Here is a 25,736-nt window from a genome sequence, read left to right on the forward strand (position 1 = left end):
ATAAATAAATAAATAAATAAATAAATAGATGTTTAATCTTGTCAAATTGTTTTCTTGCATCTATTGAGATGATCATAGGATTTTTATCCTTAGTTTTGTTGAAGTGCTGTTTGACATTGATTGATTTGCAAATACTGAATCCTTGCATCCCAGGAATAAATCTCACCTGATCTGGTCAATGATCTTTTTAATGTATTGTTGGGTTCAGTTTGCCAGTATTTTGTTGAGGATTTTTGCACCTATATTCATCAGAAGTATTGGCCGGCAGTGGGTTTTTTGTTTTTTGGTGTGTGTGTGTGTATGTCTTTGCCTGTTTTGGTATCAGGGTAATGCTGGTCTCATAGAATGTATTTGGAAACCTTCTTTCCTCTCCATCTTTTGGAATAGTGTGAAGAGAATAGGTATTAACTCTTCTTTAAATGTCTGGTAGAATTCACCTGTGAATCTATCTGGTCCTGAACTTTTATTTTTTGGTAGTTTTCTTGATCATTGACTCAATTTCATTACTTACGATCGGTCTGTTCAATTTCGGCTCAGTTCAGTTTTCATTTGGTTCAGTTTTGGAAGATTGTATGTTTCCAGGAATTTATCCATTTCTTCTAGGCTGTCCAGTTTGTTGGCATATAATTTTTCATAGTATCCTCTTATAATCCTTTGTATTTCTGTGGTGTCAGTTGTTATTCTCCTCTCTCATTTCTGATTTTATTTGTTTCGGTCCTTTCTCTTTTTTTCTTGATGAGTCTGGCTAAGAGTCTGTCAATTTTGTTTATCATTTCAAAGAACAAGCTTTCAGTTTCATTGATTTTTTTCTTTTTAGTTTCTACATCATTTATTTCTACTGTGATCTTTATTATTTCCTTTCTCTACTGACCTTGGGTTTGTTTTGTTTGTTCTTCTTTTTCTAGTTCCTTTAGGTGTAAGGTTAGATTATTTATTTGAGTTGTTTCTTGTTCTTGAGGTAGGCCTGTATTTGCTATATACTTCCCTGTCAGAACTGTTTTTGCTGTGTTCCAGAGATTTTGGACCATTGTGTTTTCATTCTCATTTGTCTCCATATATTTTTTTAGTTTCTTCTTTATTGCTTTATTGACCTATTTGTTGTTTTTTATCATGTTGTATCGTGTGGATACATGTTTGTGTTTTTCCAGTTTTTTTTTCTTGTTATTTATTTCTAGTTTCATACTGTTGTGGTTGGAAAAGATGCATGGTATGATTTCAGTCTCCTTAAATTTATTGAAACTTGTTGTATAGCCTAATACGTGATCTACTCTGGAGACTTTCATGTGCACTTGAAAAGAATGTGTATTCTTTTGTCTTTGGAGAGAATGGAATGTTGTGTATGTATCTGTTATGTCCATCTAGTTCAATGTGCTACTCAAAGACAATGTTTCCTTATTAATTTTCTGTGTGGGTGATCTATTTATTGATGTAAGTGGAGTGTTAAAGTCCCACACTATTATTGTATTACCATCAATTTCTCTCTTTATGTCTATTAATATTTGCTTTATGTATTTAGGTGCTCCAGTGTTGGATACATAGATATTTATAATTGTTATAGCCTTTTGTTGGATTGATTCTTTATTATATGTAATGCCCTTTTCTGTCTCTTGTTACATTCTTTATTTTAAAGTCTATTTTATCTAAGTATTGCTGCCCCTGACTTTTTCACTTCCATTTGTATGGTAAATATTTTTCCATCCCTTCACTTTCAGTCTGTATGCATCTTTAGGTCTGAGTTAAGTCTCTTCAAGGCAGCACATAGTTGCATCTTGTTTTTTTGTATCCATTCTTCCACTCTGTGTATTTTGATTGGAGAATTTAGAGCACTTACATCTAAAGTAGTTAGTGATAGATATGTAGTTATTGCCTTTTTTAAAATTTACTTTTGGGTTGTTTTTGTAGTTCTTTGTTCCTTTCTTCTTCTCTTGCTCTTTTTCTTTGTGATTGATGAGTAGTGTTTTGTTTGGCTTTCTTTCTCTTTATTTTTTTGTGTATCTATTATTTTTTGTGTTCTGTGTTTGTGGTTACCATGAGGTTCATAACATACATTAAGTTCAAATACATTCTAAAAGAAAGAAAGAAGAAAGAAAGAAAGAAAAAAGAAAGAAAGAAAGAGGAAGAAAGAAAGAAAACAGAAAAAGAAAAAATCTTTTTCTCTTATTCTTTTTCCTCTTCTCTTTTACTCCTTTCTCCACATTTTATGTATATGCTCTTATATTTTACACCTTTTCTTCATATTTTTCTTATGTCTAATTATGACCATTTGTTTTCCATCTAAAGAAGTCCCTTTAACATTTCTTGTAAGATTGGTTTAGTGGTAATAAATTCCTTCATCTTTTGTTTATCTGGGAAACTCTTTATCTCTCCTTCAAATCTGAATGACAATCCTGCCAGGTATTTTTGGTTGTAAGTATTTTTCTTTTAGCACTTTGTGTATATCATGCCACACCCAGACTGGGTTGCAAAATTCCTGCTGAAAAATAAGCTACTAGTCTTACAGGCTTTTCCCCTGTAGGTAATATTTTGTTCCTCTCTTGCTGCTTTTAAGATTCTTTCTTTTTCTTTAATCTTTGACATTTTAATTATTATGTGCTGTGGTATAGAACTCCTTGGGCTTATCTTATTTGGAACTCTCTGGGCTTCTTGGACTTGGATGTCTGTTTCTTTCTTTAGGGTAGGGAATCTTTCAGTTACTATTCCTTCAAATAACTTTTCTACACTTTTCTCTATCTCTTCTTCTTGATCCCTACAATGTGATTTTTTTTTTTTTGCTTGATGTTGCCCAAAAGATTTCTTAATCTATCCTTATTTTTTTAAATTATTTTCTCTGTTTCCTGTTCAGGTTGCATGCGTCCATTACCCTGTCTTTCAGATCACTGATACATTCTTCTGCATCCTCTAATCTAGTGTTGATTCCCTCTGGTGTGATTTTTATTTCAGTTACTGTATTCTTCAACTCTGATTGATTCTTTTTAATATTTTCTAGCTCTTTATAGAATGTCTCACTGAGTTCTTCCATTCTTTTCTCTTTTTCTCCCAGTATCTTTACTCTCATTACTTTAAATTCTTTTTTTTTTAAGATTTTATTTATTTATTTGAGAGAGAGATAGTGAGAGAAAGCACGAGCAGGGAGGAGAGGGAAAAGCAAGCTCCCAGCTGAGCAGGGAGCCCAACACAAGGCTCAATCCCAAGACCCTGAGATCATGACCTGAGCTGAAGGCAGACACTTAATGGACTGAGCCACCCAGGTGCCCCTACTTTAAATTCTTCAACAGACATTGTTTATCTCTGTTTCATTTAATTCTTTTTCTGAGATTTTTTTTCTTGTTCTTTCTTTTGGAGCATATTCCTCTGTCTCCCTATTCTCTTTGACTTTCTGTGTTTGTTTCTACAGATTAGATGAAATAGCTACTTTTCCTAAAGTTGAAGGGGGTGTTCTGGCATGTGGGTGGCCCCCTATGCAGACTGTGTGTGCTTGGTGACTTTTGCTGGCTGGTTGGAGTGATAGCTATATATGTTCATTACTCTCTTAAACCATGGCTTTTTATAGAAAGAATTAAAAAATTAAAAATAATAAAGTAAAAGAGGAAAAGAAAAAAAAAAGGAGAAGAAAGAAAAGGACAAAACCAAAAAGAAAAAAAGAAAAAGAAAACAAGACAAATTTTAAAAAGTAAAGCAAAATAAAACAAAACAAAAAACACACACAACACTGCAGCTTGTTTTCTGTGCCCTAGCACCACAGCGCAACTGATTGAGCTTGTGGACCTGGGCTCACTGAGGTCACAAGCTCACTGTGAGCTGGACCTTGTTCTGGTCTGGGCTTTTAAGGTAGTGGGGAGGGAGCATTCCCACAGTTCCTTGGCCCTTTTATTTATTTATTTTTTATTTCAAAAAATGTTTTTTGAGATTTTATTTATTTATTTGAGAGAGAGAGAGAGAGCACAAGCAGGGGGAGGCGCAAAGGGAGAAGGACAAGCACACTTCCCGCTGAGCACAGAGCCCAATGTGGGGCTCAATTCCAGGACTCTGAGATTATGACCTGAGCTGAAGTCAGATGCTTAACTTACTTAGCCACCCAGGTGCCCCTCCTTGGCCCTTTTAAACCACAGCTTTTTTTTTTCTGTGCCCCTGCACAACCAGGGCTAGTGTGGGCTTGAGGATCCTGGACTTGTTGAGGTCATTATCTCCCTATGATGACCCACCTCCCCAGTTATGGCATTGGACCCATCTCTTATGGCATCCAGACCCTACTCCAGCCTGGGCTTTTAAGGGGTGGGGGGGAGAGTGTTCCTTAAGTCCCTCAGCCCTTTTAAACTGCAGCTTTTTTTCTATGTCCCAATGTGGCTAGGACCAGTGTGGGCTTGTGAACTCTACACTTGCTGAGCTCACAAGCTTTCTATAATGATCTGACCAGCAGTTATGGCATTGGGACCCACTAACTATGGCATCCAAACCTGCCCCTTAGGGTTTCCAAGCCCTGCTCTAGTCTGAGCTTTTTAGGTTGAATGGGGGAGAGCATTCCCATAGCTCTGCAGCCTTTCAAATCCTTGCTTCATTTTCTGTGCCCCAGCACAAGTAGAAATGGTGTGGGTTTGTGGACCCTGGGCTTGCTGAAGTTGCAAGCTTACTGAAACAACTGGACTTGCCCAATATGGTGTCCAGACCCTGCTCAGGTCGAAGCTTTTAAGGTGGGGTGGGAATGTAAATCATGTCATTCTCCAATCCCTCTGACCTGGTGGGCCTTCCTGCAGCCCCTCTGCCATTTGGCAAAGTTCTAGTATTGTCTCTTTTATATGCTAGTTGCTTTTAAACCATGGCTTTTGTTTCTATGCCCAAGGACAGAGGGATCTGTTTCTGGTCCCTCAGTCTATCCCTCTCCACTGCCATTCGCAGTGTCAGGGGTGGGGGTTCCCTTTGTTCCTGTATCTCTGTCTCTTGCTGTTCTCTTGCCATTCTCTCTATCTTTGGTTGTTCAGTAGCTGTTCAGTCAGCCCTCAGTTCTTCTTCAGGAGGAATTATTCTATTAATAGGTGTAGTTTGGTGTGTTCTGTGGAGGAGGAAAGTTCAGTGTTTTCCTACATTGTCATCTTGAACCAGAACTACTTCTCTCTGTTTTTCTAATAGAGTGATCTGTCTCTAGTGTTCGTTCTCTCTGCTTTTCTCTCACAATTGGGGGGAAGGTTCAGCTGAAGATTAGACAGTTAATCTGCTCTTTAAGTTGACCCCTTTTGTTGTCTCCTTTGCGTAGCACAGGTACCATTGCTGACATCTGAGTGTCTTCTTTCCTTTTGATTTTGGTCCAAGCATTTGTTTTTCTAACATACTCCTCTGATTTTTTTGTTAGAGAGACTCCTGTAGTGAGAGATTTGAAGCCATCCATGTCTGGATTTACCAAAAACATCTCATATTCTTGCAAATTTTAATTACCTTCACCTTCCTAAATGGGATAACTATCTCAGAGGTACTTTGTCATATAGACAACATCTAATCTAGGTTCAGAATTCTATCATTATCCTTCTTGGAGTTTCTTTAGTATGTCTCCTCTAATTTGTTCTTTTGGGGTCATAGTACATAGATGTCTTGAACATGTGCCTATGGGGGGAGTAGTATGCCGAGAAACTGGCTCTCTAGAAAACAAAGGTCCAAATTTTTAGTGTTTGCCCATTTTCCAGGTATAAATACTCCCACCATGGCTGATTTCAGGCTACTAAGAGAGTGTCACTAAATGCAGATTTTGGGGGGGAAATCTCCCAGGCTGGATCAGCTGCTTTGGTGCAGCACTGTTTCCGGAAACTGTAATACCAGCCTTCCAGTCTACAATCATAGAGCCACACTGAAACTAACCCAGTAGTGTTCTGAACTTTTGACACTGATCTCTGAGTCTCTGTTGCTCAAACATAACACCAGCTACTGAATCTCTTCCTAGAACAATCAGGATTTTCCAGTCATGGTTTCCCTATTGCACACATTAAGAAATCTGGAAGAGCATGTATCTCAATAGCTTCCTAGGTCCCATTTCCGTTAGGAAGTCACTCTGGTCTGTTCTCAGTTCTTGACCCTCTTTGTTTGGCCTTAATGTATCGGGCCTTCATAAGCCCTATCTAATGTGGAAACAACTAAAGCAAGCATAACACTGCGACTGTTTTTAGGCACAGCCCTTGAATATACTAAATGCTTAAAAATGCTAACTTCTATCATTAGTTTCTGTATAATTATTTTATTCTGCACTTTGAGTCTACCATTTTAGAGGACAATATGTGGTATCTCCTAAAATCTTTCCTTTCAAAGGAAGCAGCCTATCAGCTTTAGTCTATCCTTTTGTTTTGTTTTGTTTTGTTCTGTTTTGTTTTGACCCTAAGTCCTAAGGGTTCTCTTTGGTGGACCATAACCATGAATTTACTGTCTGTAGCTGGCTCTTTTCCTCCAATAAATTTTTTTAAATGTGTTTTTATTTGTTTTGACATTCATTGAAAATAATCTTGCAAGTTGTTTGGGGGCAAAACATTTTGTTACCAGATGATACTCAATCTTTTGGGTATTTTGAGGGTTTTTCTGTCATCTCACTCTGCCTGTCTTTCCATGTTTTGAAAGATAATTTTTAACAGGTGACAGTTTATGGCATTTGACTGGTAGTATTTACTGCTTGTACATGAAGCTCCTCAAAAGAGCAAAATTTTTTTTTTTTTTTAAAGATTTTATTTATTTATTTGACAGAGAGAGAGATAGCGAGAGCAGGAACACAAGCAGGGGGAGTGGGAGAGGGAGAAGCAGGCTTCCTGCCGAGCAGGGAGCCCGATGTGGGACTCGATCCCGGGACCCTGGGATCATGACCTGAGCCGAAGGCAGATGCTTAACGACTGAGCCACCCAGGCGCCCCAAAAGAGCAAAATTTTAAAGCTGTATTATCTCAAAATTGATAGAGCTAGTTGAACTTTAAACAACAAAAATATGTGCCTTTTTTCTTACAATATTATTGTTTTCCTATATTATACATGCCTATAATTTTAATCCACAACATGCATTTTTTCCCTGGGCTTCTAGTAAGGGACTTGATAAACAATCACTAGGATTCTTGTATGTTATTGACTTTCTCTATTTTAATTTAAAATGATTTCCCAACTAATACCCACATATTGCTGCCATATGTCTTTTTCTCTAATATTTAACTATTTCTTTTGTTTCCTCACTCTCATGAGGGTACTAAAGGTAATGTTATTGTGATGATTATTACTTTGGAGCTCACTCACAGTAATCTCTTTTACTACTTCCTATGCACTAAAATACACAAAATGCAATAGATGGATGTTTCCGTCTTGAGAAGTTTTAACTACTTTTTCCAGGAAATAGATCCCAGTCCTCTCTAAACTTTCCAGTGCTAAATCATATACTTATCAATTTATTCGGGGGTAATTAAAATCACTGATCTCTTTGTGTTTTTGTCTGAAATGTGGTTTAACAATTTTACCTCAGATTCAGTAGAATTAATCCTGTTTTTCCCAAAGCTGGTGAAATCAAATCATCTGTGAGCTTTTTAGAAATGCAAAATACCCCTATTATACTGACTGAGACTCTTGAGTCCTCAAGTAATTCTGGTATACAACATGTTTAAAAACAACTTGTTTAATGTATAAATCAGTTCACCTTTTAAATTATTCACTCAATACCATTTTAACCTCTTAGTATATAAAAGGAGATATAGTGTACAGTCAGAAAAAGCAGATTAATATAACAACATACAAATAAATAACCACATAACAAGCCACCATAACATAAATAAAATGAGAGTTCCAAGGGGGGAATATTCTGGGGGGCATAAAGATGAGAAGGCTTTGTTGGGTTGGTGAAGTTCTAATGGGTAGCCACCTGATGAAAAGTGCCTCCAGATAGAGGAAATTTGTGGAAGCCACAAAACAAAAGCCATTTTGAAAATAGCTGAGACAAAACCCACATAGAGAATGTTCTGAACTTAAGCCTAAGGAGTATTTTTATATTTTTATTATATGACTGTGAAAATAAAACCCCAAGAAATTCCCTTTTCTAATATGACTTTTGCCCTGAAGATGTTTCTGATACTTCTCAACACAGAACTACATTTCCCTGGACTTCTGTTGTCTGTCCTCCCTAAAGTGCTTACAGGTTATAATTACCACATTCTTCTGATTATCCTCTTGTCTTCAATTATTTCTGCCAATTTTACCAAAGCCCTGATTACTAAATCATTCATTTTACTTCCTTCATTATTTAGTTATCTAGCTTTGGTATAGACAGATGTGTGCAACATTCCTTGGACTAATTGAGCCTCATAATATCTTGATAGTGGACTGTGATGGAGATGGTCAGCTGGTCCATCAGAGATCCTGGCTCCTTCCCAAGGTATAGAATTATGACTGTCCAACCCCACTGGCACCCAAGGGAATCATGTGACACTTCCAGACCTGTCCCATAAAAGGCTCTCATGTGAGCTTCGTTCTCTCTTTTCCCTCATTTCCCTGCTGGATTTCCATATTCTGGATGACTAAGCCACTTGCCACAAGATGATGGAGCCTCTCTCAGCCTGGGTTCCCGAAGGACTTCATAAAACAGGCCTCCTTCCATATCCTCCTCAGCCAAAAATTGGATCCAGAGATAATACAAACAAGATTGAGATTTTATGGTTAGCTATTACAAAAACTAGCATTACCATAACTTGTACAAGAATCCAGTATTTTTTTTTTAAGATTTTATTTATTTATTTGACAGAGAGAGAATGAGAGAGAGAGCACATGAGAGGGGGGAGGGTCAGAGGGAGAAGCAGACTCCCTGCCGAGCAGGGAGCCCGACGCAGGACTCAATCCAGGGACTCCAGGATCATGACCTGAGCCGAAGGCAGTCGCTTAACCAACTGAGCCACCCAGGCGCCCAATCCAGTATTTTTTAAATGAGTGAATTAAAGGATAGGATTTTCAGTTAATATAGGCACAGGTTTTATCTTTACTTATATCTATGTAATATTTCTGTATTTTTTAGGTGGTCACAACTCTTTTCTGTGAGCATGGGGCATATAGATCTGTCAGGTGAAAGAACAGAAAAAAATATATACCTGGTGGCAATCAGGAGGATAACTAACAATAGTGTATTTTTTTTTATTTCGATACCACTGAATGCTTCTCCTATTCATCAGTTGAAGGAAATCTTAATACAAATAACCCCACATTGTTCAACAGTTTTATTTTAATTTTACTTCTTTGTATAGCTAGGACTTAGGAATCTAATTCATTATTAGAAGTCAAGTAATCATATGTTAGGAGTCTAAATTATCCCTAAAGGGACAGAGAGATCTGGATTTTATAGGTTACAAAGGATTTAGTAGCAGAACTAGGACTCAGAATCTGTATTTCCAGATTCCCAAGTTCGTACAGTTTTCACTATTCCATTTTGGTTATCTGCTTCAAGAAAAACAAAGAAGAGAGAAGTTTTCCTTTCCAAACACTAATGTCTGCATTTTGTATTGGGTTCCAAATTTCTTTTAAAACTATGGCCCAGTGTAACTTTATTTTCCTCTGATGAGAGTCAAAGAAAAGATGAGTTTACAATCTGAAGAGAAAGAATAGATGGTGTCTCTGATTTAGCAATTCACATCTCTGCTCTGGTGCAACAGGTTACCCAGGAGAATGGTAGACTGATGTAGAATCAAATCAGTAAGTGTATGGAGTAGATATAAAGGTCTTTTGAGCTGGATTACTATGCAATGAATCCAAGGTACTGATACTGGGTATTTAAAATGGGAACATAAAGAATACTAAGATGTTGGACATGCATTCAGGGGGAAGAAAAGGAAGCTTAAGGGATATATATTTTGACTCAGTATTAAAGAAGAACTTTCTAGCTGTCAAAGCTATCAAGAGATAGAATATCTGATTTTCTTCCTGAGATAGTGGAAGAAATCATTGACTGTGACATCTTGGTCAGGGTATGGGGTAGAGGTGATTTAAATGGTACGTGAGGGATCAGACTCAGTGACATTTTTTCCCACAATAATCTTTGCAGACCCTTTCTAGCGTGAGATTCTGAGATATACATGTAAAGTTTGCCATTTAATGCTATAAACTACTAATGATACATTATTGGTCAGATTTTCTTCTTTTTCTTAACATATCATCTTCTCTCTAGTAATACATGCTTTTTCAAAGAATTTGAAAATTCAAAAAAAAGGTTGGAAAAAGGTAAAAATTGTACTGCAGTTTCACCATCTATATAATCAGGTTTCATTGCTGCAAATACAGAGTAGACTCCAGTTAGTTTATAGAGAAAAATAATTCATCTGAAAACATGAAGGAGGGCTGACTTTTCTATCAGACATAACGGGCACAGTGCCAGTGACCTTCAGAGCTTTTAGGGGGCCAAATGTTTTAATTTCTTTTAAAAACTGAAGAAAAAAAGAAATTTTACTTTGAAAAAAATTTACGACATAAAATTATATTTATCTTTATAGCAAAGTAGTCGTAAGTTATAATTATATAATATATATAAGCTATATATGTCATTAGCTGTAATTATATATACACACACTTCCCTGTGTGTGTGTGTGTGTGTGCGCGCGCACGTGCTTCTGCACATGCACGCACAAAAAAAGAAGGACTGATGAAGGCAAAAGTGTGTAGGGGCCATTAAAGCCTTGGGGCTCCGGGGTGGCTTAGCTGGTTAAACCTCTGACTCTTGGTTTCGGCTCATGTCATGATCTCAGGGTCATGAGATAGAGCCCCGCATGGGGCTTCTGTGCTCAGTGCGAAGTCTGCTTAAGATTCTCTCCCTCTGCCCTTCCCACCCTCAAATAAATAAAGAAAATCTTTAAAAAAAAAAAAAAAGTCTTGATGAACAGAGGCTCAGGCTTGAGGGTGCCTGCTCAGGAGCTCTGAGGCCAGCCAAACAAATGAGCACCACTCCAGAACAAACCTCCGGTTACTGCCTCTGGCATAGCCTCCCTCACTCACATAGCTGATGGGAGCCTGGGGGTAGATCCTCTGGCCCCACTGCCTCAGGAGCAGAAAGGTCAGCTTTCAGAATGGATCTCCAGGTTCTGTGGATCATGTGCTTCTGAATTCAAGCTTTGTACAACAGTATCTTATCAGCAAAGCCTAGGTCACACGCTTCCACCCTAGCTTATACCACTTTAGGGATAATTTAGACATGTAAGGAATACTGGCATCCATCCTGGTCATGTATAAACTTTTAAGGCGGGGCATTTCCCAAATATAGGAGATGTGTTCCAAAGGTTCTGAACAGCCAAATTCACCATGCAAAAACTCCTGCCAACACAATGATATGTTAGCATCTAGACTTTCTGGTAGGCATAAGTTTTGTTTTTACTTAATAGTTCAAATGAAAGCTATAGCTTCAATTACTAAATACTTATTGTATGATTGATACTGTTAACACCATTTGAATTATCTAATTTGATTTTTAATTAAAAATAACAGCACTTTGAGATAGGCACTATTGTTACTTTTCCATTTTATAAATGAGGAACTGAAGCTTAAAGAGGCTAAGTAACTTGTTGATAGAGATAGTTAAGGATTAGGGAAAATGGAATTTTATGCTTAGTGTTACCTTCTACAATACACCTGTTATGTACAAAACATACAACTGTAAATCCTGCTTTTTACATTTAACATTTTGGTATAAGCCTTCTTAAGCCTGAATTTTAAACTTCTTTTTAAAGGTTATATAATATCCCAACAAATTAATACTACACAACATTTTTGAAGACTTCTCTTTCTGAATATTTAGGCTGTTTGTACATTTTTCCTTTTGAGTCATATTGTAGTAATTCTTTGTATATACATTTTTTTTCTTTTTTAGGATTACTTCCTTGGAATAGAAACACATATTTAGAACTGCTAGATCAAATAGTCTGAGAGCATTTTTTGAGAAGCTGGCACCACACTTTTATTTACTTTAATGATGAAGAAACAGGCTCATTAATTCTTCTGTTCAACATTTATTACATTTATTGTATGTCTTCTAAGTACTTGGCATGGTACCTGTAATACCATGATGAATATTTGATAGTCACTTATTAAAAGGGTATTACAGTTTACTGGTGTTAAAATAGGGTGTGCCCTAAATGAGCATCTTGTGTTAATTATATATGTTGAGAATGCTTCCTAGATTTTTGGGACAGGCTGGGAATACCTCTGGAGCTCTTAGGAGTTGAAAAGTGCATTCAAAGAAATTACAAAATGGCACTAAGCATGAAAGTTTTTTCTCTTTTGCCGATTTGTTAGATGAAATATTGTCAACCATTGTTTTAATGGTTATTTCCTTGAGCATTAATGAGGTTGAACGTTTTTCCATATGTTCATTAATGACTTGTTTCTTCATTGTGAAGTATCCTTTGATGTTTTGGTATTCAGTATATATATAAAATAAATTTTGGTGCATTGCAACTGTTGCAAATAATTTTGGATCTGCTTTGCTTTTTGTTTTTTGTTTTGTTTTGTTTTTTAATGTAGGGAAGTTTTTTACATAGTTCAATCTACCAGGCATTTTCTTTCTAACTTCTTTTAGCACTTACAAGCTTCAGAAGTACAACTGACCTCTTCAAAAAGGCATATATTCAGTTCCATTTTTATTTATTTTTTATGTTGCATTTTATTTGTATTTAATTTCATGATACTTCTGGAATTTATATCTCTGTCTAATTGGCACATACTTGATTTTATTCCAAAAAGTTAGGCAATTATCTCAGTATTATGAAAAAAAAATCCTTTCCTCCTCATTAATTTTTGATGTTTTTATCATACACTGAATTTAGGTTTCCATCACATATGCATCCATAGAGTCCTATGCCCATTTGTCTCAATTTCTACCATAATGAAAACAGTTACTAATTTTTCTCCATCAAACTTTCTGAGGGCAGGAATTGTGTTGTCCCTTTAAGGGACATATTGCTTGGTATATGACAGGCATTAAATATTTGTTGAATGACGACATAAAATAGGATGCTTCTGGAATTACCTATATTTTCACACTAATTTGTACATAATTTCTAAGCCAGTTCTGCTTGTGTTAAATGTGTCACAACAATGTATTTTATCAGTAGAGCAAAACTTCCCTTTAATATTCAAGTTCAGAATTTTTGTTATGATCCATGGCTCTTTCTTCAAATGAACTTTAGAAAGTTTTAACAGGTTCCAAAATTACTCCCATTAGAATTTTGATTGGAATTATGCTAAAAATATAAATTAATTTGGGAATAAGTGATATTTATCTTGTAAATACTTTCCTATTCATGCATTTGTTATAGTTCCTTATTTCTCTTTACAGCTTTTTATAATTTTCTTTACCTAATTATTCAAAGTAGCTTATTGATTTTACTGTTACTGCTATAGTGGTTCAAGATTACTGATGCTATCAGGAGTTGCATTTATTTATTTATTTATTTATTTATTTATTTATTTATTTATTTTTAAAGATTTTATTTATTTGACAGAGAGAGAGACAGCGAGAGAGGGAACACAAGCAGGGGGAGTGGGAGAGGGAGAAGCAGGCTTCCCGCTGAGCAGGGGGCCTGATGTGGGGCTCGATCCCAGGACCCTGGGATCATGACCTGAGCTGAAGGCAGACGCTTAGTGACTGAGCCACCCAGGCACCCCAGTTGCATTCATTTATTTTGAAAACTTTACTTTCCATTTATTGCTATTATATGGAAAGTTATTGTTACAAATTTACCTCACATCCTGAGACTCTTCTTGAATCATTTTATTAATTTTAATGGAATTTTTTGTAGTTTTTTAGTTAATGTGAAGATCATGTTGAGAATAATCTCATTGTCAGCTAAATTTTACTTTGCCTTTACAATGAGGGATGGGAATTGGGGAACTAAAGTAAGATTTTGAAAACCTGCTTTTGGAGGTAGAATTAAATTTCACATCTATTCTAGAGACAGTTAATTATTTTAGATTCTAATAGTTATATGTGTATCATATGTGAGGCAAGCTTGTTTTTTTAGATGTTTTTGAGATTTAATATCAGAGCAGTGCATAGTTATATTGTAATCTGGAAGACTCACTTTTGGACAGAACAATGGATTGAAAAATTTCTCAAATGTTTGATTCTCTGCATTGGTACTAATTAGTGGTTATATTCTACATATATTTAGATATTTGGACTATTAGTTTCTATTGATACCACAAGCCAACACACATAAAGCTAGAAAAACAAAAAAAGGCAAGACAATTTAAAGGGTTGACTTTCTGGATCAACAGAATCAGTAGGTTATATGTTGTACATGTCTATATTGATTTAATGAAACCTGGTAGTAATCTCCTTTTTTACTCCCCACAAAAAGAAATCACCAGGTCCACTTTTCCTCTTGAATATCTATGAAATCTACCCCTCCCTATCCTTACCACCACTGCTTTAAATTAGGTCTTGGTCATCTCTTGCTAAAGCTTTGTAATAGCCCCCAAATTAATTTCTCTAATGTCTTACTCCTCCAGGCTATATTTCTCACAGCTACTCACTAGTCTGTCTAAAAGACAAACTTGATCATCTTATTTCCTTGCATAAAATCTTTATAGTTTCGGGGTGCCTAGTTGGCTCAGTCATTTAAGCAGCCGGCTCTCGATTTTGGCTCAGTTGATCTCGGGGTCACGGGAAGTCTGTTTGGGATTCTCCCCCTCTCCCTCTGCCCCTCCCCACCCCATGCTCACTCATTCTCTCTCTAAAATGAGTCAATAATCTTTAAGAAAAAAGATTATAGTTTCAACATCTCCTGGAAAGCAAGGTCTAATCCTTAACATGGCATACGAGGCCTTCCCAAAAAGGCAGCCTGGGCTAGTGGTTATGAGAATGAGTCCTAGAACCAGACTGCTTGGGTTTGAAGACAGGTTCTGCTCCTATTAGCTGTGTGGCCTTAACTAAATATTTACAACAGCCTACAAAATGGGTAGCTTTTATTAATATTATATCGGTTCTCCTGTACTTACTTTCTGACTGCTTTGCAGTTACTCAAGGGCATTTTGCAGTTTTGTTTCTCTGTTTGTTTTTTAACTGCTGGATCTTTCAGGGTATGAATGTGTGTTTTTCAGAACTGATGAGGACCTTCATATCATACAATTTCCTGACAGACACAGCGTGCTCTCTCCCTGATCTTTTCTAAACTCCATTCTACTCAGCTCCTGCCTTTGGCATAATATCCCCAATCCTCTCACTGATTGGGGATCTTGACCTGGACTCACCCAGACTGTCTGGGAACAACAACAAGGCACCTCAAGCCCAGCTTTCTTTCATGGGGCAACATGGAAAAGGCAAATAGCTAGCTTTGAATTTAGCTATATGGCCGTCACACCAGGACACTGGGGTAGAAGGAGACAGGATGTGAAGGATGAAAATATCATTCAGGGCCACAAAGGGAATGGATAGAGGAACCAAAGAAGGCACCAATCTCGATAGCATAAGGTGGAGCCCAATAAAGACTATTCCAATTTTTGTAAAGATTTTATTTATTTGACAGAGTGGGAGAGAGCACAAGCAGGGGGAGGGGCAGAGGGAGAAGCAGTCTCACCACTGTGCAGGGAGCCTGATGAGGGACTCGATCCCAGGACCCTGGGATCATGACGTGAGCCAAAGGCAGATGCTTAACCGACTGAGCCACCCAGGCATCCCTATTCCAATTTTCTTTTAATATTCCATATTTTAATTCTAGTCAGTAATGTTCAATTCAGCTTAACATCCAGAAATTGTTCAAAGTAGAATTTTACATTTTCAACTTAAAAACAAACTTTTATGACCTAATTAAGGTATAATGATCTACTCGATCATGTATTGTGAAGGTGATGATAAGTGTTAAATAAGGCTTTTGATTGGCATTAACTCTGTGGGGTGTTTATTTAAAGTGACCATACACTTTGGTGGGTTTGGGTAAATATTGGTTCTTGCTACATGGTGAGAACTGACAAGGGATAACACCATAATGGAGACAAAACCAGTCTGAAAGACTCAGGCTCACATAACACAGTTGGTCCTTCTGCATCAGAAACTTTTATTCTTTGGACTTGCACAATTATCTGGTTTACATTTGATATATTTCATCATCACTGTGTGAGGTGTTGCCCTTGCTGTGTATGCTCTACTTGTATTTTTTAAAGTTATTTCAAGGGATTGTTTGGACACTACAGGTCATATGAGAGTATGTTGACCTCTGTACATCCACATTGCAAGGTAGACTCATTACCTTTGCAGATGTAATGACACCTCAAAGTATCAAGAGGTGTGCAGTCTATTTAAGTGATAAGAGCAAGACACTGTCATCCACTGTATGTACAACAGAGTACAATGCTTAGTCTTGGGTGGGTTAAAAGAAAGATAAGAGAATGGATTACAGTTTTGTTCAAGTATTAGAATAAAGCTACTACCTCATACACCTAATGGCAATGACTAATTGCAGCAAGGTACTTTTTGCAAAGTCTACCTGAATAAAGGCTTAACTATAGCAAACTTAGGACTTTTCTATGTAATTGGTAAATTATTTTTATCTTTTGTGTTTAGAAATCAGCAGATGGTTTTCATTTTATTTCATAGCAACTGAATGACTAGCTTCATGCTTTCTCCTATTCTGAAACTATTTTTTCTAGCACTTATCTTAAAAGCAACTCTGGTTCTAGCAAGCTAAAAAAAATTAGATATCTTAAAAAAAATTGTGATAAAGTGTTTTTTTTCCCCAAATTAAGCAACACCTGGTGTGATTTAAAGCTGACTCTGTAGTTTTCAGCCCCCATATTAAAAATCATTTAGAGGGGTGCCTGGGGGCTCAGTTGGATAAGTGTCTGTCTTTGGCTTAGGTCATGATCCCAGGACCCTGGGATTGAGCGCCGCATCAGGCTCTCTGCTAGGCAGGGTAGTCTGCTTCTCCCTCTCCCTCTGCCCCTGCTTGTGTTCTCTCTCTCATTCACTCTCTCTCTCAAATAAATAAGTATAATCTTTAAAAAAATTTAAAAAAAGATAAAAACCATTTAGAATAGTGAGAGATATATGAGAATGTAAGTGAGAAAATCTTATGTCACATCTGCATTATTTACAAGGCTGGGGGAAAGTTTGTTTTGAATAAAGTATAATGGTTAAAGGACAACTTTAACAATAAAAGTTATTGTTATTGCTCTCTTTTTGGCAGATAAAATGAAATCTTGGTAATTAATAATAAGTTTATAATTTGAAAATTATTCCTGATAATAAAATAAGAAAAAGCACCAAGTGGCATTTTTTGGTATACTTACTGAATGACAGATAATTACAAATATTTAGATAAAGAACATGAAATAATTGGTAAAATATATAAAATGCCCAGTCTCTGGAACCAGAGCATTAGGTTCAAATTTAAATACTGACACTTAAACTAGTCATGGGACTTTGATTGAGTTGCCTCACCTTTCTTTGCCAATTTCTCTGTCCATGAAAGGTGGGTCATAATAGTACCTACCTTACAGGGTGTTATGTGGGGGGCTGGAGGGGGAGTCCCCAAGACCACCTTCAGGCTTGATGATTTGCTAGAACTCCCAGGATTCAGAAAAGCCATTACACTCCTAGTCATGATTTATTACAGTGAAAGGAAACAGATTATGATTAGCAAAAGGGAGGCAAAGTTCCTCTGCCAACTTCCCGGTGCTCCTTCCCAGCGGAATCCCATGGGGATGAGCTTCATTCTCCCAGAAACAATGTGTGACAATTTGTGTGAAGTGTGGTCCACCAGGGAAGAAGTTCAGCCGAGCTTTGGTCTCTCGAGTTTTAGTGGGGGGGTCAGTCACTAAGCATGCAGCACCCGAAGATTAACCTCAGCTACTCAGCTTTTAGCCTCCCCCTTCCCCAAGCAAAAACAGGTGTTCACCATAAATGGATCTGGTCAAACTGAGAGCATAGGCCAAGGCACAGGCTACGAAAACTCTCTTATCAGGCAGACTATTTCAAGAGCTCAGAGGTTATTTTCCAGGAACTGGCCAAAGGCAGGCCTTCCACTGGAATGCGCAGGGTTAACCCTTGCCTAACCAGTGGTGATGAGGAATAAACGAGTTAATCCCCATAGAGGAATATAAACAAGAAATAGCTATGTCCCAGGATTTTGTGATGGTAAGCCCTCAAGTTTAGAATGATGGGCATTACGAACCTGTGAAATATTTTAGCTAGGTCTGAATTAGTAAGAGAAGTTCCCAGTGAAACACCACATTCTAACATTTTGTCCTTTGTCCTTTACAGAGCTCTGAAGTCAGCAAAGCAATAATCAAAGAGCAGAGCTATTTGAGGACTACAACAGTAAAGCAGGTACAAGAATGATTCTCAGTAATTAACACATAATACTCATTTAGATTGATGAATAATTCAATCTTATAGTCCTTATTATTTAAAAAAATTTTAAAAAATGCTAATTCGGTGTCTTAGAAGATGTGTGACTGTATTTTATAGATGGCTGATCATATCCTAAAGAGCAATTGATTTCTATGTATACACTAAATTAATTTTGAGAGTTTCAGGTAGGCCAGGCCTAGATAGAAATGTGAAGGAATTAAATAATAATAATAATATTTTTTATTAAATCAACACATATTCATTAAAGGCCTATTATATGGCAAACACTCATCTGTGAGGTAATTGGTGATTTTATAGAATTGAACAAAACAGGATGGCCCATTGCTGCCCTTAAGGTGCTTACAGTCTTGTGGAGGTGACATGAAATAAATAAGCAGATATCAACATATGAAAAAAAAACTATGATAAGTGCAATGAAGAGAAATAGCAGTTTGCGGGAGAAAGTGTTGGGAGACAAGGAAGGAATCTATTGTGGACTGGCTAAACAGAGGGTATTTCTCTGGAAAGCAACATTTAAACTAAGAGTTAAAGTATGAGGCAGAGAGTCCCAGGAAGATGGAATAGCAGTGAATAAAGAAAATAATTGATAAAAGGATAATAAAGTGGCTATAGCAAAGTCACAAATGTAGAGAAAGATATAAGATGAAGATGGGTTGACAATTGGATGAAAAAGAATATGGGAACTGGCCCAGTCCCATGGGACCTCACTGGCCATGGTAAGGGGCCTTTGGACCAGGTCTGCTGGGCTACTTTCTGCGCTTGGCATTTCTGTGAATTGTCACTTAGTCTTGTCTCCTGACCCCCCTGAGTAGAGATGCTTTCAGATCTACCACCTGACCCTACCTTCCTGCATCTGCCAAAGCACTGTGGAAATGTCTTAGGATTGTACAAAGAGATTCTCAATGTGTTCACTCTTTTGAATACTAGTTCCATGACATGTACCGCATAAAAATGGTTTTGGGTCAAGAAATTTTGAAATTTTCTGAATACTGTAACACTTGCAGCAGCTTTAATATTAGAGGTTTTGAGAACCTATAATAAATAGTAAACAACCAAACATATATGTTTATGTCTATATGTATGTGTATGTGTACCGTTATTTAACCTGGTATTTCCCAAAGCTATTTTTCAGAATTGCATTAGAAAATGTTTCCAAAGGTTCTTTCTTGGAAATATGTATTTTAAGAGGTTCCTTATATTTCTGAGGCTGGTCTTCTTTTAGATAATTTGACCTATTCAGTGGCTATGCACATTAAATGATATTAGATAATTTACTGATTTACTAGAATCTAGATAATTCAAGCTAGGAAAAAAAATCTGTTTGCTTCAGTGGTTTAGCTTTTTCAGGCAGAAGATTTTTCTTGACCTGAATTATATGGTTAATTGCTTCAAATCCTGATTATACTTTTCATGTGAAAATAATATGGAGTAAGGGCTCACTAAATAATTCTCATTATCAGTATTAGTAATATTTGTTCTCTTAAATCATGCAAAGGAAAACCATAAAAAAAGGTTTGCATCTCAGCTGCTCTGAACCTTATTCCTTTCCATTGAAAATATCTTATTCTCCTTGATTTGTAAAATTCTCATAATTTAAAAAAGTCTTAAAATGAGGAAAATGACTTGGGTAGTGCCTACTTTAGCATTTAAGAATGATTTGATTTTGTATAAAATGTGGAGATTTTGTATTTATAGCAATAAAATTTCAAGGAGCCAGAATATTAGTGTTAACTTACACTTATTCTAGAAGACAGGTGCTGAGAAGCATCTGTGTTGGAAAGGGCATTGACTTTTTTATATCAATTCAGCATTTCTCAATTCAGTTAACTATTCTTAAGACAATAAGAAAAACACATGTAGAATTCCCTGGGATTTCATAACTTAGAAACAAAAAGCCTTGTTTCATCCCCAGAAAGACAAAAGACAGCTGTCCTTTAATTACTACTCTTGCAATTTGCTTTCTACTGGAGATGCCTCAAATTTGGAATCTAATTAGAAATCTTAATTGAAATGGCAGGGGAAAAAAAGAAAAAGAGAAAAAGAAAAAGAAAAGAAAGAAAAAAATTTACATGAAAATATGAAAGTACGGGTAAAAATAGAAATTGATAATATCTTAGCCAGATTGAATGAGTCGGCCTCTGGGGAACATGTTATCTGGCATGAAACTGAACTTGCTGTTTTCTCTTTCAGGAAGAATTTTCTTGACCAAATGACTAGTCTTTTAATCTTTATCAATTGTAATTTCCAGGGACTATATTTTGCTCAGGGTAGAAACAATGGTTTTAATGTTTTGAGGCCTGAGTTGAATCCCTGTTCCCTAACTTATTCCCTGTCTGATCTTGGACACATTTTCTAATCATATGCAATCTCAGTTTACCCATCTCTAAAATGGAATTTGAAATCCCATGCAACATGGTTTCTGTCTTCCTTGTCTTTTGACTTACACACTGACTGATATATAGTAGCAGATCTATATCTATTAGGTTTTAGAAAGGAAGGAAAGAAGAGAAAGAAGTAACAGGGAACAAAACTAAATTTGAGAATACATAAAATAATATCTAGCACAGAAGAGTGCAAATACAAAACATTCAGAAAGTGTTGGTTGATTCTGTACCCTGGAGGCAAAGACTCAAAACCAGATTCATTAATCCCTTTACTCAAACTTTTTTTTTTCTTGTAGGTATATTGGATTCTGCTCTGCAGATTGTAAACCCCATTTTAAAAGCATAGTGACATATTATTTCTGAATTACAGCACTTTGCATGCTGTTAGGCATGATAGTTGCTCAATTAATATTTGCTTAATTGAGTGAAACGGTGAATTAACAGTGCCAAGAGGATAAGCCACATTGTCCTATTTACTGGTTTACGAACACCATATCTAACATCCTAAGCAAAAGCGGTTGTCCTCCCTATGAATGATTTCAGTGATAATGCAACCCCTTCCTGCTGCTTCTCCATGCACTCTGCTCCCATCAGATTAGCCAATTTCCTGTTGCTTATGCATATTCTACATTTGTAGCTTTTTGTCTTTGCCTTCATCACCTTTATTTTCAATATTTTCTTCTTTTTTGTCTTTCATTCTTGCTTTCTTCTTTAACCACTCTTTTCCCTCCCTTTTATCTAAGCCCACATTTTTGATGTACAAATTTCTCAAAGTCCAATTAAATATCATCACTGTGAAGCAGTCCCAGGTATCTCCTGAGATAACTATCTTAGCCCCCATTTTGTTTGATTGATTGATTGGTTGGTTGGTTGGTTGTTTTCAGGCACTATCCCTTATTCCCCATCTGTGGAAAGTAACTCTGACACAGAGCCAGTGAAAGCTCAGCTGCATATGTTAATGGCTCTTTTCTTCCATTCTCTACTCCATCCTGTTTCCTTTTACCAAAAAACTCACCAAAGGAGTGAACTTCTGGCAGAGTTTACTGCTTGCTTCCACACTGGTGTCTGGGCTACTGGTGAGATGAATTTAGGCCATGAGTACCAGGCTGCAGTCACATCAGCTGTCTGAGTTTGGTTAGATTTCTGAATGTGTCCTTAGTTCTGGCTGCCATGTCCTCAGAGTCTGGAGTCTGGCTCAACACCCAGGGGTCTAGGTGCCCTGATTCCCAGGACACCTCTCTGTGTCCCGCTCCCGCCAGCCTTATCTTACTTTGGGTAGCCCTTCCTCATTTATAATTTGGACACACACATGAGGCTGAGTACTGCCCCTCCACAAAAACCCATTCTACTGCTTCCCCATCTGTCACCCCAAACTCAAGGGAGTCCTTATTTATTGATGCCCATTCAGATCAAACTTGAGTTTATCAATTAATTCTTGGTAATTGGACTCTTGGTCCCTATAAATCAATACTTTATTCCCAGTTCCTTCTTCTTACTCCTTTGCAGAACAGATTCTTTTTTGCTTCCTTTCATGGTTCTTCATTCCTCTTGATTGAATTCACATTTATTATTATTATAGCATTCCACTTGTACCTCTCATTGTCCATTTTCCACTTTTCTAGCCATGTGAGTAATAGTAAATATTAATACTAATAATTCTAGTAACATTTATTGACTACTTGCTATATCTTCTAATCTCTTTTTGTTTGTTTTATATTTACTATTTAAAAATCTACACAGTAAAATTCATGCTTTCTGGTGTACAGTTCTAGACTTTTTGACAAACATAAATAGTCATGTACTCACCACCACAATTAAGATACAGAACACTTAACCTCAAAATCTTCTGTCTTCTACCCCTTTATGGTCAGCCTCTCCTGCCCACCTCCAACCATTAGAAATCACTGATCTGTATTCTGTTTCTATAATTTACGTTTTCCAGAATGCCATGTAAACTGAATTATACACTATGTAGCCCTTTGAATCTGGTTTCTTTCACTTACTGTAATGTGCCTAAGATTCATCTAAGTTTTGTGAGTATCAGTGATGCATTGCTTTTTATTGCTGAGTAATATTCCATCTTATGGACATACTTTAAGGTGATTATAAATTCATCATTTGAAGAAATTTTGAGTGATTTTGAATTTTTAGTTAAAAAAACATTAAAAACAAGTTTTTGTGTGACCATAAATTCTATTTCTTTTGGGGGAAATAAACAGGAACAAGACTGCTGGGTGATTTGGTAGGTGTATGTTTAACTTTATAAGAAACTGACAGATTTTTTTTCTTAAGTAGGGATACTATTTTACCTTCCTATGATCAATGTACAAGAATTCCAATTGGTTCACATCCTTGTCAAAGATTGGCTTGCCAATTTAAAAAATATTAATTATAGCCATTCTAATAGGTATATAGTAATAGCTCATTGTGATTTTAATTTTTTTTTTTTCTAAAGGTCTAATGGTCTAAAGATCAGTTAGGGAGAACTGATATCTTAATAACAATAAATCTTTCACTTCATGAGCGTTCTATATATATTCATTTAATAAATAGATAAATGTAATAAATAAATAATATATAAATACTTCATTTTATTTTATATTTTATCAGTGTTTTATAGATTATAACATTACAGATCCTGTACATATTTTGTTTGATTTATTCCAAAAATGTTTATGTTTTTGATACTACAATAAATGGTATTTAAAAATTTTTTTTTCCATTTTCATTGCTAGTTTATAGACAGTTGATTTTTGTATATTGACTTTATATTGTGCAACTTTGATAAACTTATTTTTCTAGCTTTTTTGTAGATATTTTTGGCTATTTTCTACATAGACACTAATGTTGTTTGCAAATAGAGACAGCATTAGTTATTCATTTTCTTTTTTTTTTTTTTAAGATTTTATTTATTTGAGAGAGAGAATGAGAGAGAGCACATGAGAGGGGGGAGGGTCAGAGGGAGAAGCAGACTCCCTGCCGAGCAGGGAGCCCGATGCGGGACTCAGTCCAGGGACTCCAGGATCATGACCTGAGCCGAAGGCAGTCGCTTAACCAACTGAGCCACCCAGGCGCCCTAGTTGTTCATTTTCAATCTGTATGTCTTTTAATTCTTTTCTTTGACTTACTGCATTAGTTAAGACCAGCAGTATGAAACTGAAGTGGCAAGAAAACAGTGGAAGTATTAAAAAAAGAAAGTGGAAGTCTTACCTTATTCCTGATCTTAGTGGCAAAGTGTTGAGTCTTTTATAATGCAGTTATATTGATAGCTGTAGGATTTTTGTAGATGCCCATTATTGGGTTAAAGTACTTTCCTTCTATTCCTAATTGCTGAGAGTTTTTTATTTAATGGATGAGAGTTTTATTTTATGCATGTTGAATTTCCTCAAGTACTTTTTTCTGCATCTTTGGGATGATCAGATGCTTTTCTTTTTTAGTTTTTTTGATATAGTGAATTGCATTAATAGAGTTTTGAATGTTAAAATAGTTTTGCATTCCTGGAAGAAATCCTCAGTATGCTGGTTTGTCCTGGAATAAACCCTTTTTATATACTATTGATTATATTTGTTATAGCTAAGATTTTGTTGATGATTTTTCATGTAAGTTCATGAGATATTGGTCCATATTTTTCTTTTCTTATAGCATCTTTACTTTTGTGTCAAGATAATGCTGACCTTATAAAATGAGTTGGGAAGTATGCCCCATTTTCATTTTCTCAGAGTTTGAGATTAGATTGGAGAGTTTGAGTGTAGATTTATTAGTATTCTTCAAATCTTTAGTACAATTCACCAGGAAAGCCATAAAACCTGGAGTTTTATTTGTAGTATTTAAATATGAATTCATTGGGGCGCCTGGGTGGCTCAGTCTTTAAGCATCTGCATTTGGCTCAGGTCATGATCCCAGGGTCCTGGGATAGAGCCCTGCATTGGGCTCCCTGCTCAGCAGGAGGCCTGCTTCTCCCCCTTCCACTCCCCCTGCTTGTGTTCCCTCTCTCCCTGTGTCTCTCTCTGTCAAATGAATAAATAAAATCTTTTTAAAAATAAATTAATATGAATTCAACTTTGTAATAGGCACAGGACTATTCAGGTTATCTATTTCTTCTTGGGTGAAATTTAGTAATTTTTATTCAAGAAATTGTTCAATTTCATCTGTTACCTTTTTTAATCTTCACATTCTTCAGAAGAGTTCTTTATTTTTATATTAAGGTCAGTGGTCTAAATGATGTCCTCTCTTCCATTGCAATATTGTAATTTATAGCTCCTTTTTATGTTGGTCCATCTGGCTAGAGTTTATCAATTTTATTTATCTTTTCAAAGAAGCAGCTTTTGGTTTCATTGATTTTCTTAATTGTTTTAATTTTCAATCACATTGACTTCTGCTTTTGTTTTTATTATTCTCTTCCTTCTCCTTACTTTGAGTTTAATGTACTCTTTCTAGTTTCCTAAAATGACATTTTAGATCATAGATTTAAGACTTTTCTAATATTAGCATTCTAAATTTCTGTCAATATCACTTCAGTTGCATCCCACAAATGTTGATGATTTGTATTTTCACAATTCCAATTATTTTCTAATTACTTCTGTGACTTTCTCTTTGGCCCAGTGGTTATATAGAAGTGTGTTGCCTAATTCTCAAACATTTGAGTTTTCCAGATATCTTTTTCTTTTTTTTTTTAAATTTTTATTGTTATGTTAATCACCATACATTACATCATTAGTTTTTGATGTAGTGTTCCATGATTCATTGTTTGTGTATAACACCCAGTGCTCCATGCAGAATGTACCCTCTTTAATACCCATCACCAGGCTAACCCATCCTCCTACCCCCCTCCCCTCTGGAACCCTCAGTTTATTTTTCAGAGTCCATCGTCTCTCATGGTTTGTCTCCCCCTCCGATTTCCCCCCTTCATTCTTCCCCTCCTGCTATCTTCTTCTTTTTTTTCTTTCTTTTTTTTCTTAACATATATTGCATTATTTGTTTCAGAGGTACAGATCTGTGATTCAACAGTCTTGC

The 25,736-nt window shown here is 36.2% G+C and overlaps 1 protein-coding gene across 1 annotated transcript in view; it reads left to right on the plus strand.

The window, feature by feature from the left end:
* The window catches only part of INPP4B (inositol polyphosphate-4-phosphatase type II B), a 631,805-nt gene that overhangs the window by 272,641 nt on the left and 333,428 nt on the right, over positions 1-25,736 (plus strand). The window contains exon 4 of the mRNA XM_081813115.1: positions 18,229-18,294. The gene's annotated coding sequence lies outside the window, so the exon portion shown is untranslated. The remainder of the gene's footprint in view (positions 1-18,228; positions 18,295-25,736) is intronic.

Source organism: Leptonychotes weddellii, chromosome 2 (assembly GCF_054177405.1).
Source record: "Leptonychotes weddellii isolate Sample4059 chromosome 2, ASM5417740v2, whole genome shotgun sequence".
Taxonomy (NCBI): Eukaryota; Metazoa; Chordata; class Mammalia; order Carnivora; family Phocidae; genus Leptonychotes; species Leptonychotes weddellii.